Source organism: Lygodium microphyllum, chromosome 5, assembly GCF_053477565.2.
Source record: "Lygodium microphyllum isolate KBCC chromosome 5, Lygodium_microphyllum_v1.1.10, whole genome shotgun sequence".
Taxonomy (NCBI): Eukaryota; Viridiplantae; Streptophyta; class Polypodiopsida; order Schizaeales; family Lygodiaceae; genus Lygodium; species Lygodium microphyllum.
The window spans coordinates 45,307,653-45,324,964 of record NC_141139.1 but is presented as its reverse complement, the minus strand read 5'-3'; the positions used below and the strand labels follow the sequence as shown (position 1 = coordinate 45,324,964).

At 43.0% G+C, this 17,312-nt stretch overlaps 1 protein-coding gene across 4 annotated transcripts in view; it reads right to left on the bottom strand.

The window, feature by feature from the left end:
- LOC148035756 (CwfJ-like family protein) overlaps nt 1–17,312 on the bottom strand; it is a 173,869-nt gene that overhangs the window by 59,897 nt on the left and 96,660 nt on the right. The gene's annotated exons all lie outside the window — the stretch shown is intronic.

The following is a 17,312-nucleotide window of genomic DNA, read 5'->3' as shown; positions in this document are numbered from 1 at the left end:
ACACTTCGCATCAAACAACAATAGCACCTCTCCATGGATATGCTTGAATGACCATACCATATGTAACCATCATCACATTACTAGTAATACCCATCAAAAAGTGCTCCCAAGAGGATCGTTCACCTATTTGAGTACTTTATTGACACCTACAATTATAATGGGGCAGGTCTACACCTCAATTGGACTAATTCTTTTCCTTGGTATAGGAGAGCACGGCATCATTTTAGCAAGACGACGCTTTGGGTCAAGTTTGATATTGGGTTCCTTGCCTCAGGGTCCTTAACATTTGTGCTCTAGATGACATTCATGCAAGAGCAACGTTCTAGGCATTAGCAGTTGTAGGACTTCTATACGTGGATTCCTTCATTATTGAAGGGTAAAACAATCTACAAACCCTAGAGAATTAGCAAGGCAAGTGTACAATCACATAATAAGATTTATAGTGCTAAGTATTGCAAGTTGAGAAAGTATACAAGGAGGCCTAAGGGCCAAGCAACAATTCTAATTGTTCATAGGGATCTTACCTTCATCCAACAAATGCTACAAATTGCCTAATTCTACCATCACTTTCCACACATGCAATTAATGCTACTTGAGCATGAGTCTGCCTTGCTATTACAAGGAAGGTTTTCCATCTCATTCTAGTGACCCCACTCCACGTGCTTTAGCTACTTTAAAGTATCAGAAGTGGATGCAACAATGGAAGCATAAACAAGTGCTGAAATAAACTACTGAACATAAGACAAAAGACACTGCAAAGAAGAGAACTCATAAGAATGCTCAGAAAATGAAATCCATATACCAAACACGAGATAGCCATGTACAATAGTGAGTCACTAGCTGTGTGGGAACAGGCACCGGCTACTCTCTCCACCAAGGCATGCACTAGATCTACAAGTGATGAATGATTGAATGTGAGAAGGAGCCCAAATAAATAGGCCATAACTTATAGCAACTTTTGCCTTTGACATCCTGTGATTTCCTAGAGTCCTGGGCTCATAAATTTACTCTAACCCCAATTACACCTCACATGTGCAACATTTATTTAACCATGTAATTAAAAATTAATCCACATGTTAAGTGAGGCTTTATAAAATACATGTCCTCATGACATGACCTCATGGAAAACATATTATCAGTGTGTACCTTGGATGCATACTAAATACATCCGAGATCCACCACATACAGGAGTAGTCCATAACTAGAGGAATGGAAGTGCTACCTCCCCCTTGAGCATCAGACAATACTTTGGATCCTTGCTCTACTGAACCTGATGGAGTCCGAACTAAAGTCGGCTCTAACTAAAAGGCATATAGGTAAAGTTGCAACAACTGAGGATGGTCTGCCAAGTCATCCACTTCCATCCGTTTGGCATCCGTTGATGAATGATTCTAAAATTTCACCAAGTATCTCTTGGAAACTTTACCTTTGACCTTTCTTTCCTTATGTGCCAAAATCTGCTCGGGTACTAAAATCTCATCCAACTCAACCTCAGGCTGAATTTCAGTAGACATATACTCTGGCACATCACCATGAAAAGGCCTCAACAATCTAACATGAAAGGCATTGTATATCCGCCAATGTGGAGGTAATTTCAGCCGATATGCCACATCCCTGATCTTCTCCAATTCCAGGAAGGGCCCATAGTATCTCATACTCAACTTCCAATACAATCTTTCTCTTCCTTTCATCTTTTTTCAGCCTTGCCTTTTCAAAATGTAGCAATACTTAATCACCCTCTGCAAACTGCAAAGCACATCTGTGACGATCAACTGCCCTCTTTTACTTTTCTTGCAATCTTTGAAGTGCATATTTTATCTTTGCATAGGCTACATCCAAGTTTTCCACATAATGATCAACCTCAAAGATTTTATCCTTAGTTTGCAGAATAGATGGTACCTTCTTGCCACGCTCAACCACCTTAAATGGAGCTTTGCTCATAGATCTATACACTATGTTGTTGTAAGCAAACTCAACCAAGGGCAAATAGTGCTCCCACTATGTCTTGTGATCTAAAACATAGCACCTCAAAAGATCTAACATTGTGGAATTTGCTTCCTCACACTGACCATATGTCTGCAAATGGAAGGATGAGAATTTCAACATGATGCCCATATTCTCAAACAACCCCTTCCAAAATAAACTGGCCATCCAGGGGTCTCGATCACTAACGATCAACTCTCGCATACCATGATACTTAAAGATGTGTTGCAAAAACAACCATACCATATGATCAGCCTTTATTTTCTTCCTCACCCAGAATGAAATGGGCTTGTTTGCTAAACCTGTAAATGATAGTCCATATCTCATCATTCCCTGTAGGTGTCTTAGGAGGCTGTCCATTGTAACTCGATATTTGTTAAAGTACAACAAACTCTCCAACTCATACTTTCTGCTTGTCCTAAAGACAAAAGAGTTCAAAGGTCGGTATTCACTTTGCATAGTGTGTTTGTTGCATTGAGCATCATATATATTCATTCATCCATTATTCATCTTCGGTGCTCATTGTCTCTGAGTTATCCTAGCCCTAACTATGTTCTTATTATCAGTATGTGCTTGTCATCTACATCTAGTGCTCTACATCTAGTGCTCAATCAAAAGCAATTAACCCCACTTTCCCTAGAGACTATCCGATCCAACAAATCATGGAGCCTTTCTCCGATTCAAATAACGGTGACATTAACAACAGGTCTACTACACTTCCCCCTTGTGTATCCATTGATTCTTGCGAGCCACACTCTAGCCTATCTTCTCTCTTCTATTGCACATTCCTACTCTTACTTTCCTACCTCCTTAATTTATCTATTGCAGGCAACCTATTTTCAGCCTTCATTTATTGCCAAATGAATTGTTGCTGCCTGTGTCTGGACTTGATCTCCTATCAACAGCTTGCCATGTAATCAGCCAGACCTGCATTTGCTGGTTTCTGCTGTCACCTACACTGCCACATCATCAAAGTATCTGCGTTTGCAGATTTTTGCAGTTGCGCAACTGCCAGATCAGTATCCAACCTGCATTTTGCTGATTACGTTTCCGTCTGCCCTATCTGACATTGATCCCGCCTTCATGGATGGCGTTTGCTGGTGCCACACTTCTCTAGGGGCTATTTGCCACAATTTGGGGTCCATCAAAGTACAACACACTCTCCAACTCATACTCTCTGCTCCAGTCCTAGAGACACAGGAGTTCAAGGGTCAATATTCACTTTGCATAGTGTGATTGTTGCATTAAGCATCGTATCTCTTCATTCACTCGTTATTCATCTTCAGTATTCATTGTCTCTAAGTTAGCCTAACCCTAATAGTGTTCTTTATCAATCTATGCTTATCATACAGTTGTGTTTGTTATCAATTTGTGCTTGTCATACAATTGTGTTTGTTATCTGTAGACAAGTATTTCTTTACAAGATGGTCCACCCCAATTATTGACGACAAGTGTGCACGAGGATCTAGATAAAGTACAACTACTAAGATAAGCACGGTGAGAGAGGGAGTGAGTGCAGAGTTCAAAGTAGAGAGTGAGAAGAGAGAGTGACAGCCCGACACTCAGTTTTTGGTACAATGACTAAGTATACCACTTTAGGTTTTGATAATATATGTAAAGTACAAGTGTAAGGGTGCGTGCACACCTAAACACTGTAAAAGGCACGGTGAGCCTTTATTCCCAACAACCTCCCGCCTAAAGGCAACGTGCCTAAAGATAGAGGAAAGAATCAGCTAAGTCTATGTATGTACAAAGCTGAAGTACACATATACTATCCAACCCTCATCATCTGGCGGCAATGAGCAAACCATTCTCCTGGAAGGCCCTTCATGAGAAGGTCTGCAAGGTTATCATCTATATGTACCTTGACAAGCTCAATGCTCTTGCTGTCAAGTACATCCCTGATAAAATGATACTTCACCTATATGTGCTTTGTCTTTGCATGAAAGACAGGATTTCATGCTAGCATGATAGCACTCTAACTATCACAATGGAGGATAGGAACCTCTATAATGCCAAGTTCTCTCACCAAACGTAAAACCCATAAAGTCTCTTTGCATGCCTCAATGGCAACCACATACTCTACCTCTATAGTAGACAATGCAACACACTTTTACAGCCTGGATATCCAAGAGGCCGCTCCCTCTATGAACGTGAGCACGTATCTTGAAGTAGACTTCCTGCAGTCAAGATGACCAGTATAGTTTGCATCCATGAAGCCAACAGCAAATGAGTTCTACTTCCCAAAGCACATACACAAATCCTTTGTGCCCTTAAGTAATACCCTTCACTGCTTCCCAATGTTTTTTGCCAAGATATGCCATGTACCTACAAACCACTCCCACCACAAATGCAATGTCAAGATATATAGCAACCATAGCATACATCAAGCTACCAACAATTCAAGCATAAGGAATCTTGGCCATCTCAACCTTTCCATCATCCAATGTAGAGCTGTCATATGCACTAAGTTTCACATATGGAGGCAACGATACACCAATGACTTCCCCTGGCCCCTCCATATTAAAACAGTGCAAAACCTTAGTAATATACTCTTGCGGTGACAGATAGAGAAGACCCTTCGATCTGTCCCTGAGTATACACATGCCAAGAATATGATTGGCCTCACCAAGATCCTTCATATCAAAGCTACTGTGTAAGCTTTGCTTCAAGGAGTCCAAGGCATGAACATCCCTATCTCCAATCAGTATCTCATCCACATACAAAACCAAGAGAATAAGGCTGCTATCTGCCACCTTCTTGGTATATAAGCAGTGATCAACTTAAGATCAATGGAATCCTTGAGATTGCATAAATGTATCAAATCTATGATACCATTCTCGTGGTGCCTATTTCAGCCCATACAAACTCTTATTGAGTTTACATACCACGTGCTATTTCCCCTTTGCCACAAAACCCTCAAGTTGTTGCATATAGATCTCCTCACGTAGATCACTATGTAAGAAGGCTGTCTTGATATCCATCTGTATGAGTTTGATATCTTCAAATGCAACCAAGCCCAAAATGGTTCGCAAAGTAGTCATTTTGACTACAGGAGAATAGATTTCATCAAAATCAATCCATGTTCTTGCTTGTACCCTTTAGCAACCACTCGTGCCTTGTACTTTGGCAAAGAACCAACGGTGACTTTCATTTTGTAAACCCATTTGCATGGTAGCACTTTCTGCCCTTTAGGTATATGCACCAAATCCCAAGTGCCATTTGTCATGAGAGATTCCATGTCTGGCAGCATAGAGAGAGATTCCATGTCTGGCAGCATAGACTTATGCCATTTCTTGTTGTCTTTTCTATCCATAGCTTCCTAGAAGCATGACAGCTCACCATAATCTAACATGACATAATAAGCCACATAATTCACACTAAAAACAAACCTATTTGACTATCTTTGCTCTCTGGTCAACCTAAGGACCCAATGATCAAGATTTGCTGGTTGTTCAACCTGCGAATCTACATTAACAGCTTGCTGTTCTATAGGGTCAGCATGCTATACCACTGATTCTGGTTGTTCCAAAAGCAACTGTTCTTACTGAATTTGTGGTATATCATGGTCAAGATCTTGCTAATCGTTTTTAGTATTAATCCCCTGCATTTTCAAGGACATTACAGTAGGTATTTGTTGCCGTCTAACGAGCATTCTTCTTGTCCTATCGATACATCCTCTCAGAATTCAACCCTTTTGATCTCCTCTGTCTTTTGTGCATGAGATCTTTCCGGAAGATAACATCATTGTTGCGTACTACTTTCCTTTTCTCGTGAGCCCATAGTCGATACCCCATTTTACCCTCGTCACCATATCCTAGGAAAATACCTTTATAGGACTTTGGCTCAAGTTTGTTGCATTCTTCCTTGCGAATGTGCACAAATGCCTCGCAGCCAAACACACTCAAGTGAGCACACCAAGGTGGCTTACCCTCGACCACGCTTCTTAAGAGACTCCCCCTCCACCCCCCAAAGACTTGTTTAGTAACCAATTAATCAAGTGTACAATTGTCACAATAGCCTCTGCCCAAAATCCATGAGATAAAGCAGCGGACCTTGTCTTGAATGGTCATGTTCATACACTCTACAACACCATTTTGGGGTGGATTGTGAGGAGCGGTGAGCTCCCTTTGAATCCCTTTGTTGTCATATAAGTCCTAAAACGCTTTGGACTCATTCCCCATCATTGTCCAAGTGAAGACACTTTAATGTCTTGCTGATTTGATTTTCAACAAGTGCCAGGAGTTTTTTTAATTTATCTAAGGCCTCATCTTTACAACGGATTGGATAAACCCATACTTTGCGTGTGGTATCATCAACAAAAGTAATGAAATACTTCTTTCCGCCTAGAGATAACCGTGGCATTTGACATACATCTGAATGTACCAACTCTACAGGTAAAGACTTTTGAGAAATAGATTTTTTATGTGACATTTGAGCATGCTTACCATAAATACAATGATCACATTGTTTACAATCAGTATACCTCAAAGACAGCAAATAACCCAAACAAGAAAGCACTTTCATTCCAATTTGACTAATGTGTCCCAACCGATTATGCCACAAAGAAATACTTGGTTGCTCACTTATAGCAACTACATAGTCATGCATGCTAGATACATGCAAAGGATACAAAGTATCACTTTTGGAGCCCTTGGCAACAATACTAGAGCCCTTACAAATTTTCCATTTGCTATCACCAAAGGTGGTGTGATAGCCTTTGTTATCTAGCTGCCCTGTGCTTATCAAGCTCTGCTTGAGTCGAGATACATGCCTCACATTATGCAAAACAATCATGGAGCCATGCTGAAATTCCAATTTCACACTGCCAATGCCTGCAATTTTACATGTGTAGTTATCCCCCAAGTAGACAATACCACGTGCACTACCATTGTAGTCAAAAAACCACTCATGATGTGGTGTAACATGAAAAAAAACACCTAAATCAAGTATCCAAGTGTGCATGTCATCCTCAGAATCTACAATCTAATGCATGTATACTCAAAGAAGAAGCAAGAAGTACATCACCGTCGTTGTCATTCTCATGAGTGACTACATTTATCTCCTCTATCTTCACACTGCTCTTCTTTGCAGGCTGGCTATCCTTTTTCTCAGCCTCCTTGTCTTTAGTGTCTTTGTTCTTGCTTTTCTCTTTCTTCAATTGAAAACACTCTCGTTTATAGCCACAATGATAGCACTCCACATTTTTGCCACAAGACTTGTTGCGTGCTCTATTTTCAAAACTGCCCTTTTGCTGAAATCTGCCCCTTGCGTGCAATGCATTAGAAGATTTGTTTACTGAATTATTTTGCCTGTTGAGTTCTTCCATTAACAAAGAACTCTCCACATCAAAATATAACAACTGAGCATTTGAGTTACTCAAGGTTGTCTTGAAAGTATCCCAACTTTCAAGCAAAGTGCATAGCAAAAAAGTAGCCTTAAACTCATCATCGATATGGAAATCCAAAGGAATCAGTAGATTGAAAATTGAGATGAACTCGTTCAAATGTACAAACATGGTTGTACCTTCCTTCATGCGGAAGTCCATCAACTTTTGAAGCCAATAAATGTTGTTGGCTGCACTTTTCTGAGCATATAATTCTACAAGTCTTTGCCACATTGCATATGGTAAATTCAGCTTCTCAATGTTAAAGAGCAAGTTGTCTGACACTAAGAGCTCAATGGTAGAGCATGCAAGCTCATCCAAATCATCCCACTCTTCTTGTTCCATCCAAATCATCCCACTCTTCTTGTTCCACACCTGTTGGTTTTGTTCCCTCCGCTTTGATGGGTTTCACCTGTTTCTTTTGCACCAATACATTGTAGCACTGTCTTTGCCATATTGCAAAATTGTGTGCACCTTCAAGCTTTTTGATGTGCAAAGGGTTGCTGCTGTCATTGTTTCAAGCCATGATTTGCAGCAACAGATTGACTCAAAAGTCAACAAATGCAAGCCCAAATGTCACACAAATGACCACAAAACACTGCAAGTACCAGCCAACACTGAAAATCAAGAAATTGCAGAAATTTCAAATCTGCAAATTGATTTCCAGAATTAGAGAATGTCTTCTACTCTACTCCATAAGCAATTCCAACCACATTTAAAGCCCAATGCACCAATTACATGTGAGATCCCCAAAATTCAATTGCAATCCTGCTCCAAAAGCATTCTCAGGCACAAATTTGACAATTTCGATCAAAAGCCCCAAATTTTCAAAAGGAAATCCATCCAAATTGCATCAATACATGTACCCAAGTGCATATACCAGGCAATTCTTGCACAAATTGATGAAGTTCTGAAAAAGCCCCAATTTTCTTGGGTCTGGTGTGCACAAATTTCAATGTAATTGAAAACATTTCACTGAAATGTGAAAAGCCCCAAAATTTCCCGGGCAAATGTGCACTGATTTTGCACTTCCTAAGTCAGATTGTCTAGTTTGCATCAAAGTCCCCAATCTGGAAAAAGCCCCAAATTTTTGGGTCAAATTTGCACATTGTGCTTGTGCATGCAAACGCCCGACAATGAGAGAAATGAAAAATTGCAAGATATAATCTTCTTTTTAAAAAATGACAGACTGCTTGTCGACTCAATGCCTTGATGGCGTTGACCAGCTGTGTCGCCGCCGCATCCGCCTGACTGCCTGCTCGCTGCGCCTGTTGACAGCGTTGACCTATTGCAGTCCCCCGTCAATTGTTGACTGTGCCCAGTCCTGTCATCTCTGGCGCCTGCCCTGTCAACGCTTAATCTTTGCAACCCATCACAGCTGGTTGCCAGGCCAGCCTACTTGCACATGTCGACCTGCCCGACCTACCCACGCATGTTCACTATCTTGAGACGCATGCACTCCTGAGCTGCCTCTTGCCCGCTCTAATACCAATTTGAAGACAAGTCTATGCAAGGATCTAGACAGAGTAAAGCCGCTGAGATGAGCACAGTGAGAGAGGAAATGAGTGCAGTGTTCAAAGTAGAGAGTGAGAAGAGAGAGTGAGAGCACGACACTCAAAGTTTTTGGTACAATGACAAAATGTACCACTTCAGGTTCAGATAATATATATATAAGTCCAAGTGTAAAGGTGCATGCACACCCGAACACCGTAAAAGGCACGGTGAGCCTTTATTCCCAACAATTACACCCAAGGGGTTGTTAGATTGGTCTACCTACATAACTACTTTGGACTTTGATCCTCAAGCACTCCTTGTCTCCCTTGACCACTTTCCCTAGAGACCCTTTGATCCAGCAGATCATGGAGCCTTCCTCTAGTTCGAATGTCGATGACACTGGCCATAGTCCTACTACACTTTCCACCTATGTATATGTTGATTCTTACAGGGCACACTCTAGCCTATCTTTTCTCTTCCATTGCACATTCCTACTCTTACTTTCCTGCCACTTTAGCATATCTACCTTTTGGTAGTAAGAATTCCTTCACAATCCAACACACCGCACTCACAAGCACTTATCATTGAAGTTGAGATATGCGTGTTTTATGGTCTTATGCGGTATTTTTTGCTCCTCACTTGTCTTTTCAAATTAGCACTAACCCCCACAAGACCTACTAGTTAGTCAGAGCAAAGACTTAGATTGTTCGGCACTCCTTATCTTGGTTGCCCTTCTTTGATGGATCTTCACATTTGGACCAGCATGAAGTCTTCTCCCAAGGTAGAGTTCTTGCCTTCCTTCAGGCGACCTTGGAGGCCATTCATTTCACAAGTTTCCGGCTGAACATGCATCACACTCTTCTTCTTTGAGTGCTTTTCCTTTCCCCCATCAACATCAACATCTTGGGCAGAGAGGGGGTGCTTACTTTTTCCACCATCCAGTCGTGAGAGGGGGTGGTATTCTTCTCATAGTGCTTACAGAAACTTGGACATTCATATTTTTGTATCATCATCCATTTGCATCTTGACGATCATGATTGTAAAAGGACACTTAGGCAAGTGAACAATTCCCTTGCAAGGGCACTGTCCAAGTAGCACCACTGCATAGAATTTTGCTTGAGCATGACATTTTGCATTGCCCTTTGCACTACCCCATACCTTGGCATTCTATTCTTGCAAGCATGCATTTGTGGTCAACTCTAGATCCACCATATTCGTGGCAGCTCACTATTAAGAAACCACTTCTTCAATTCACACACTTCATTTGGGGTTTTGCACTGAGCCCAAAAAGGGCCGTGTCCACAGTTTGGCCACTTTTTTAGTGGCCGCCCACACAATGATGCACCACCCCAGACAGCTTATGCCTATAAATAGGCAATCACTTCATTCATTACTACCTCTCTCTCTTCAGTCATTCTTAACTAACTTTTAAGACCACCCCTACCACTCTGTAGTTATTCTTCACCCCCTCTTCCTCCGTCATCAAACACCTTTTCCTTCTCTCACCAGCCCTTCCATTGCCCTCACAACCCTTCAGGAGGACATTGCAGTTCATGGCTTCCTCTTCTGCTTGAAGTGCCCTATTCCATCATCAGGCCTTGCATTTCGAGCATCTTTCCATGGCGTCACCATCATTTGCTTGGCATCAGTACCCTTTTCTATCAGGCCTTGCATTTCGAGCATCTTTCCATGGCGTCACCATCATTTGCTTGGCAACAATACCCTTTTCCATCAAACTCCACCTTCGCCTACATTTTTCAATGTGGAGATCTTCTCCTTGCCTAGTGTCAATATCTCTAGCTTGGCGTCAACATCCTAGCCTCTAGCGACAATCTACATCATCGGGCCTCAATGATTTCATCACTCGTCTATCACACGGGCTGTTGGAACCTGCGTTTTTGCAACCTCGTTTCTCCTCCATCACCTAGTGTCACTCGTCTATCATAAGGGCTGCTAGAACTTGCGTTTTTGCAGCCTGACTCCTCCTCCATCACCCAGCATCACCCATCTATCATAGGCACTACTAAGACCTGGGTTTTTGTAGCCTAGCTTCTCCTCTATTACTTGACGTCACTCATCTATCACAGAGGCTGCTAGGACCTGCGTTTTTGCAGCTTGGCTCATTCTCCATCATCCGGTACCATCGTTATCCACCTGGCATTAGCATTTGGGCTGCCCTCTCTACGTTTGACAGCTCCGACACTCTGGGATTTGCATTTTGCTGCCTAGATCACTCCCTGGCATCAGAGGACTGTAGTTCGCTCCCTCGACAGCTGGTAATCATCTTCCACATCTCCAACTGCATCAGAGGACTGTGGTTTACTTCCTTGATAGTTATCCTTCACCTTCAAGTGATTACTTTGATAGCCCACTACCCAAAGGACTACATTTTGCTCCCTTCACTATGCAAACTTCCCATAAGTGCTAGTGCCTGATTCAAACATGACAATGCAATTATCTTTTGAGCTTCAGCTTCGTTGTATCAGCTTTTCTTCTCATAGTGTGATTCAATGCATCATCACCATGTTCCTATTGTGTTTCTGAGTTCCTCTTCTCTCTCAATGTTTGTCATACACACTCTTTGTTACTCCCCGCAAAACCTATTGTCTCTCTATACCATCGCTTATTTTGACATGGTATTAGAGCATACCTATTATTTTTGACATGGTATCATAGGTACGGAGCTCAAAGAACTAAAGATCTTGTTCATCAAAGAAGACACAGACAAGTTGCATGTTCGGCATCATCTACTAATTTTCTTCTTTATTTCCGTTGCATCACCAAGAGACAAAAATATCCTTCTATTCCTCTCCCACCCACCCTCCCTTTTGTAGATTAACACTTTGGTGCTATGACTTCTCCACACGCAGATGGCTAGACCACTGGGTGCTCCTCTTCCTGCATCACCCGCACCCCCACCAATGCTTGCCGCCATGTATCTTTGCTCCCTATCCCATGAGAGTATATGCATCTACCCCCAGGTACTTGTTGTGCTAAGAAATGCACTTAGCCACTTAACTAGCCCCAAAACATGCTTATTTTAGGCTTATTTTAGCCAAAACCCTAAAACGGGGAGCAGATCGAGAAAGTTAAGTAGGAGAGGATCTAAAACCCTAATTTTCTATAAATTGGTAGCCAGCCCTCCACTCTTTCACAATCTCGTTTTTGCAGGTTTCAGGTGTTACCAGCTTGCTACTCACACCCCGGTCACGGAGGACATCTCAGCCCTTGCTATCCATCACTGTTCCCTACAATTTGGCACCTGTTTCCAGCCCTCCACACGCTGATTGTTGCTGTTTCTGCCTGGCAACTGACTGTTGTTCATCTGCACTGCTGTTGTACAGCCTGCAACGCCAGCAAACTGCTGTGTTCGCAAGCTCCAGCTGCCGCCCTAACAATTTTCTCTCTCCTATTTGCAGTCGCTACAATCTTTCTCTCTCCAACAGCCTGTCTTGCCTGCATTTTCAATCTCTCTCTCCTGTAGGCTCCGTTTTTAGTCTTTCTCTCTCTTGCATGCTGTCCTGCCTGCATTTTCATTATTTCTCTCTCTTGCGGGCTCTATTTTTAGTCTTTCTCTCTCTTGCAGGCTGTCCTGCTTGCGTTTTTAGTATTTCTCTCTCGTGCAGGCTCTGTTTTAGTCTCTCTCTCTCCTCACTGCTGTCTGCATCAAATCCAGCTTCTCACTGCTGCGTTTGCTGGTGTTCGACATCCAGAGGCTGCCTTGCAATGAATTCGGGATCCGTTCGGAGTACGACACACTCTCCTCCTCATTACCCCTGCCCTTATCCTAGAGAGACAAGCATTCGAGATTCAATATTCATTCACTACATAGTGTGTTTGCTGCATGAGCATCGTATTACTCTAACCCTAACCTTAACTGTGTTCTTTTTATCAGTCCGAGCTTTGTCGTACGGTTTCTGTTTATATTTTCATGTTAGGATATTTTTCTTTAAATGGTATCAGAGCCTGGTACTCTCTGAGAAACCTAGACCTTTGATCTGAAAGCTCTTTGCAAAATGCAAGAACAACAGTAGATTCAAATGACTTCGAACACATCAACACCAATTTAGTCTCCAGATCAGCGTATGTCGAGAACCAAGCGAGAATGGGCCGATCATCTTGCTCCACAAAGTTCCGACATGGTGGGAGAAACATCTGAGTACATGGAAGAAAAGATAGCCAAGCTGGCCTCTGAGGAATATAAACTGATCATAGCCTATCGACAAAAGAAGATTGACGAGCTCGACCGAAGGATTGCCCTTCAAGAAAAGCTTCTAAATGAAGGTATGCATGGATTTCACTCTTCAAATGTTCCGCGTAAGTTTGATAATGTTGCAGGGCCATCGAGACCTCCATCAGGGATGGGCCCCCCTCTTGGAGAGCAAGATCCGGAGTATGTTCCATTTTTTCAGACTCTTCCATCCTCTCCGGTGCAAGGTACTTTTGATTCGTCTTTTGTGCCTTCTTCTTTTACCTCTTTTGCTTTGCAATATATTGGTACAGATCATGTAGAAGAAAGAGTCCAGTTTGTTGACTACGGAAAAGGTCCTCTAGAGAACCAATTCTTATATGTTAACACATGTCGCGGGGATTATAAGAAAAGGCCAGGTAACTCTTCTTCTATCCTTCCTTCTTTTCCATCTACTTCACATAATCAGATTCAATTTGGTGTTCCTTTCAGTTCATTACATGGTGTATCATTATCTTCACAGTTTCATTTCAGTCTTTAAATGATAAAAATGAACAAAAAGAATCTGCATCTCATACACCTCACTTTCAAAACCCACCCATCCCATCACCACATTATTCCACTACTTCACCACTTCAATTTCAACCATTTACATTTCCATTTTAGACACCTCGTATCGCACTGCACATCACACCAGGGCTTATGAAAACATAGACACATCCTTTAGGACCTCATCCTTCCCTCAACCGGGTGGTGTTCCACCTACCTCATACACACTTTCAGGATCATTGCAGCCTGGGTATCCCACTCAGTCTCTCTCGAGTGTGGATCAATTGCCTCCACAGTTTGCCTCCATGGCATTGCCTAGTGGACCTTCTGGTCATAATGCTGTGTCCCAGCCTTACTTTGGACAAGGCTACTGTCTCCCAATGCCTCCACCTACACCGGCATCTTATGGAAATATTCATGTTCCAGTGCCTCCGCATCAATCGGCACTCATTGGACACTCACAGCCTACTTCTGTCTACCCACCTCTTCCCCCTCCTTCTTACTCTTATCATACACTCTCACCTCCACCGTCTTTCCCACCATCATCTAACTCCACCCGCCCGACACCTCATGGTTCTACCTTATCTTCTGCCAAGAATGCATTTGATGATAAGACTCTTTTTAACGGGTCAAACTTTACTACTTGCTCGAATTTAATGAGACATGTCATTGATTCACAGAACCTATGGAATCTTGTACAAGAATTGGAACCCCAACCCGATCACGCATTTGTTCCATACGAGGTCGTCCGCTCGTGGAAGACTAGGAATGCCTCCGCTATTGTCGAGTTGATGCAGGGCTTATTGCCTGAGTTTCATTCTCAGCTTCAGCATTTTGACTTAGCGTTAGAGAGATGGGCACACTTGACTGACCGCTATGTGGCTCGAGATAGGAACCGTCATATGAATCTTGACCATGAGCTTCAGCTTTTCAAAATCACTAACCAGGATGACTTGAAAGTCAAGTTGGCTGAGTATCGGCGTCTCCTCGTTGAATTCTCCGCTATGGGGACTCCCAAGTTCTCTGACAATCAGGTCACATTGTTCCTAAATAAACTCCCCAAGAAATACTTCAATTTTGTGGAAGCAATAGTTTCAAAGCCTACCATGGCTACATTCTATGAATTTGAGTGTCAGCTGTTGCGTTACGCACAATTGTTCGATCAGTTTCACATGAATTCCTCTTCAGAGGGGACTCTTCTTGCTCATTCTTAGAAAGGGAAACAAGGGAAGGGCAAACCAAACTAAACCTCCACTCAAAATCAAAATCAAACTCAAAAGCTAAATCAATTTGGGGATTCTCAAGGAAACTCCCAGTCACAAATCACACCTGGGTAGCAGAATGTACCTAAAAAGAATAGATATTGTCAACATTGTCAAAAGGCTGATCATTTTGACGAGGAGTACCGATCAAAGGCACATGGCACAACACCAAAACCTAAGTCTCAGACCCTCGCCCCTCAGTCAGGCAATCCCCCAGCAGGGGAGGTAGGGTGATAGCAAGGGGCAGTTTAAAGGTCAGACTCACACTGCCACCGCACAGTCATCTCACTCGACAACGTTCTCAACTCCAGAGAGCTTGTCTGACCAGTCTGCAGAGGCCCATATCGTCTCCATAGAGACATCATATGCGAGTCTCGTCCACATCCGTGAGTTGCCTCCCGATGAGGTTACTGCAAAGGCCCACACATCACAGTCGAGCAATTCAACTTCAGTTTGGATTGTGGACAATGGAGCTACACATCAAATGACTTCTATAAAGGACATTTTCCGTACCCGAGCCCCTGCAACTGGGCGGGTCCGTGTAGGAAACAACTCCTCGATCAAGATCAGGCTCAAGGTTGCATCAGTTTTGCCACTGACAAGGCTCCGGATCTAGCTTCGCTGGACAGTGTATATCATGTCCCTCAGCTTGGGGTGAACTTGTTATTTGTTCAGCAGCTTTGCGGGTTGGGGCAAGCAGTTTTCTTTACAGCGACCACAATCAAGGTCCTTCACTCTCTGACTGGTTTAGTGATTGCTCGCGGTGAGGCACAACCTAATGCCCTATACCACATGACACACTTTCTAACCGAGCCGACCGCCGAAGCCTCCATGTTCCATAGCTTCCAGGCCTTAGCCACATTTCGAGAGCCTACGCACAATGAGCGTCTTTGGTATTTTCGCTTAAGGCATCTTGCTTATGACTCACTTTATGAGTTGTCACACCGTGAGCTGGTTGAGGGCCTTCCACGCCTGAAGCTAGCTCAAGATGTCTGTAAAGCTTGTCAGCTCAGGAAACAGCACCGTACCCCATTTCCTCAGCAGTCTACACATAGAACTAAGGAGCCTCTTAGATTGATTCACGTTGATCTTTGTGGGCCGACATCCACTATTGCTTTGAATGGCGCGCTGTACTTTTTAATAGTGAATGATCATTCTCGATACATGTAGGTGTGTTTCCTCAAGCATAAGTCAGATGCTTTCGCGTAATTTTCTGCTTGGGTGCTGTTGGTTCATAACCAAATTGGTCATCGTGTTGGGTGCATGAGAAGTGATAGCAATGGTGAGTTTATCTCCCACGACTTTTCTGAGTTTCTACAAAAGCATGTTATTTCTCGCCATCTCACCTCTACCAACTCCCCCTCTTAGAATGGAGTCGTAGAGCGTAGAAACCGCATAGTCATGGAAATGGCACGCTCTATATTGTTCGCAGCAGAGCTTCCTGAGCGCCTTTGGGTCGAGGCTGTTACCACTTCTATGTATATCCTCAAGCAGTCCCCGACCGTGGCTCTTCCTCAGAAGACCCCATATGAGGCATTTTTTGGCTCTCGGCCTGTTATATCCCACTTCAGAGTCTACGGGTATCATGTGTACACAAAAACACCTGATGACAAGATAGATAAGCTTACTACTTCGGATCAGACACGGTCAGTGGCCACACCTCTTGTTCCTACTGTCCACTTGTTGAAGGATATCCTAGGACGCCCTTCGATGCACACACCTATCATTCTGTTATAGGAAAACTTCTTTGGTTAATTCACACTAGGCCAGATTTAGCTTACTCAGTTAGCATACTCAATCAATATTTCATAGCACCTAGGATGTCACATTGGATTACATGTCTTCGTGTGTTGCATTATTTGCGGTGTACTTTTTCTTATGGCTTGACATATGGTTCTGGTCTATGTTTGCAGGGGTACACTGATTCTGATTGGGCAGGAGATCCTGACACTTGTTGGGTATTTTACTCACGCCTCACTTACACCTACGCTCACATCAGAGTGTCGGTGATCAATAGGACACTAGGGCACTTTTTACTCTCAGTAGGAGAGGTTTTTTCCCCTTGACTTATGGTATTATTTCGTTTGTGCTTATGACACACACTTACGGGCACTTACCGTGTTTGGGTATGAACACCCCCTTACAACCCTAAGGTTTAAGGGTTGTACCTTGTACTTTCAGTTTACACTCTTTCAGTCTATACCATTCGGTGTCGTGCTTCACTCTCACACTGTCTACTGTTTTCTATGCTGAGCTTCGATCCTACTGTCCTCTCTCACATTTGGTATCACAGCATTGTCTCTACTCTGCTCTGCTCAGCTCAGGTCTTGCCCAGCTCCGCTCAACCTCCAGGAGCTTCTTGCTCAGTCCAACTCTGCCTTGGCTCTATTTAGTCTCCAACAACTCATGCCCTTTTCCTGCTCACCAGCACCGATGCTGCTAGTCTCCA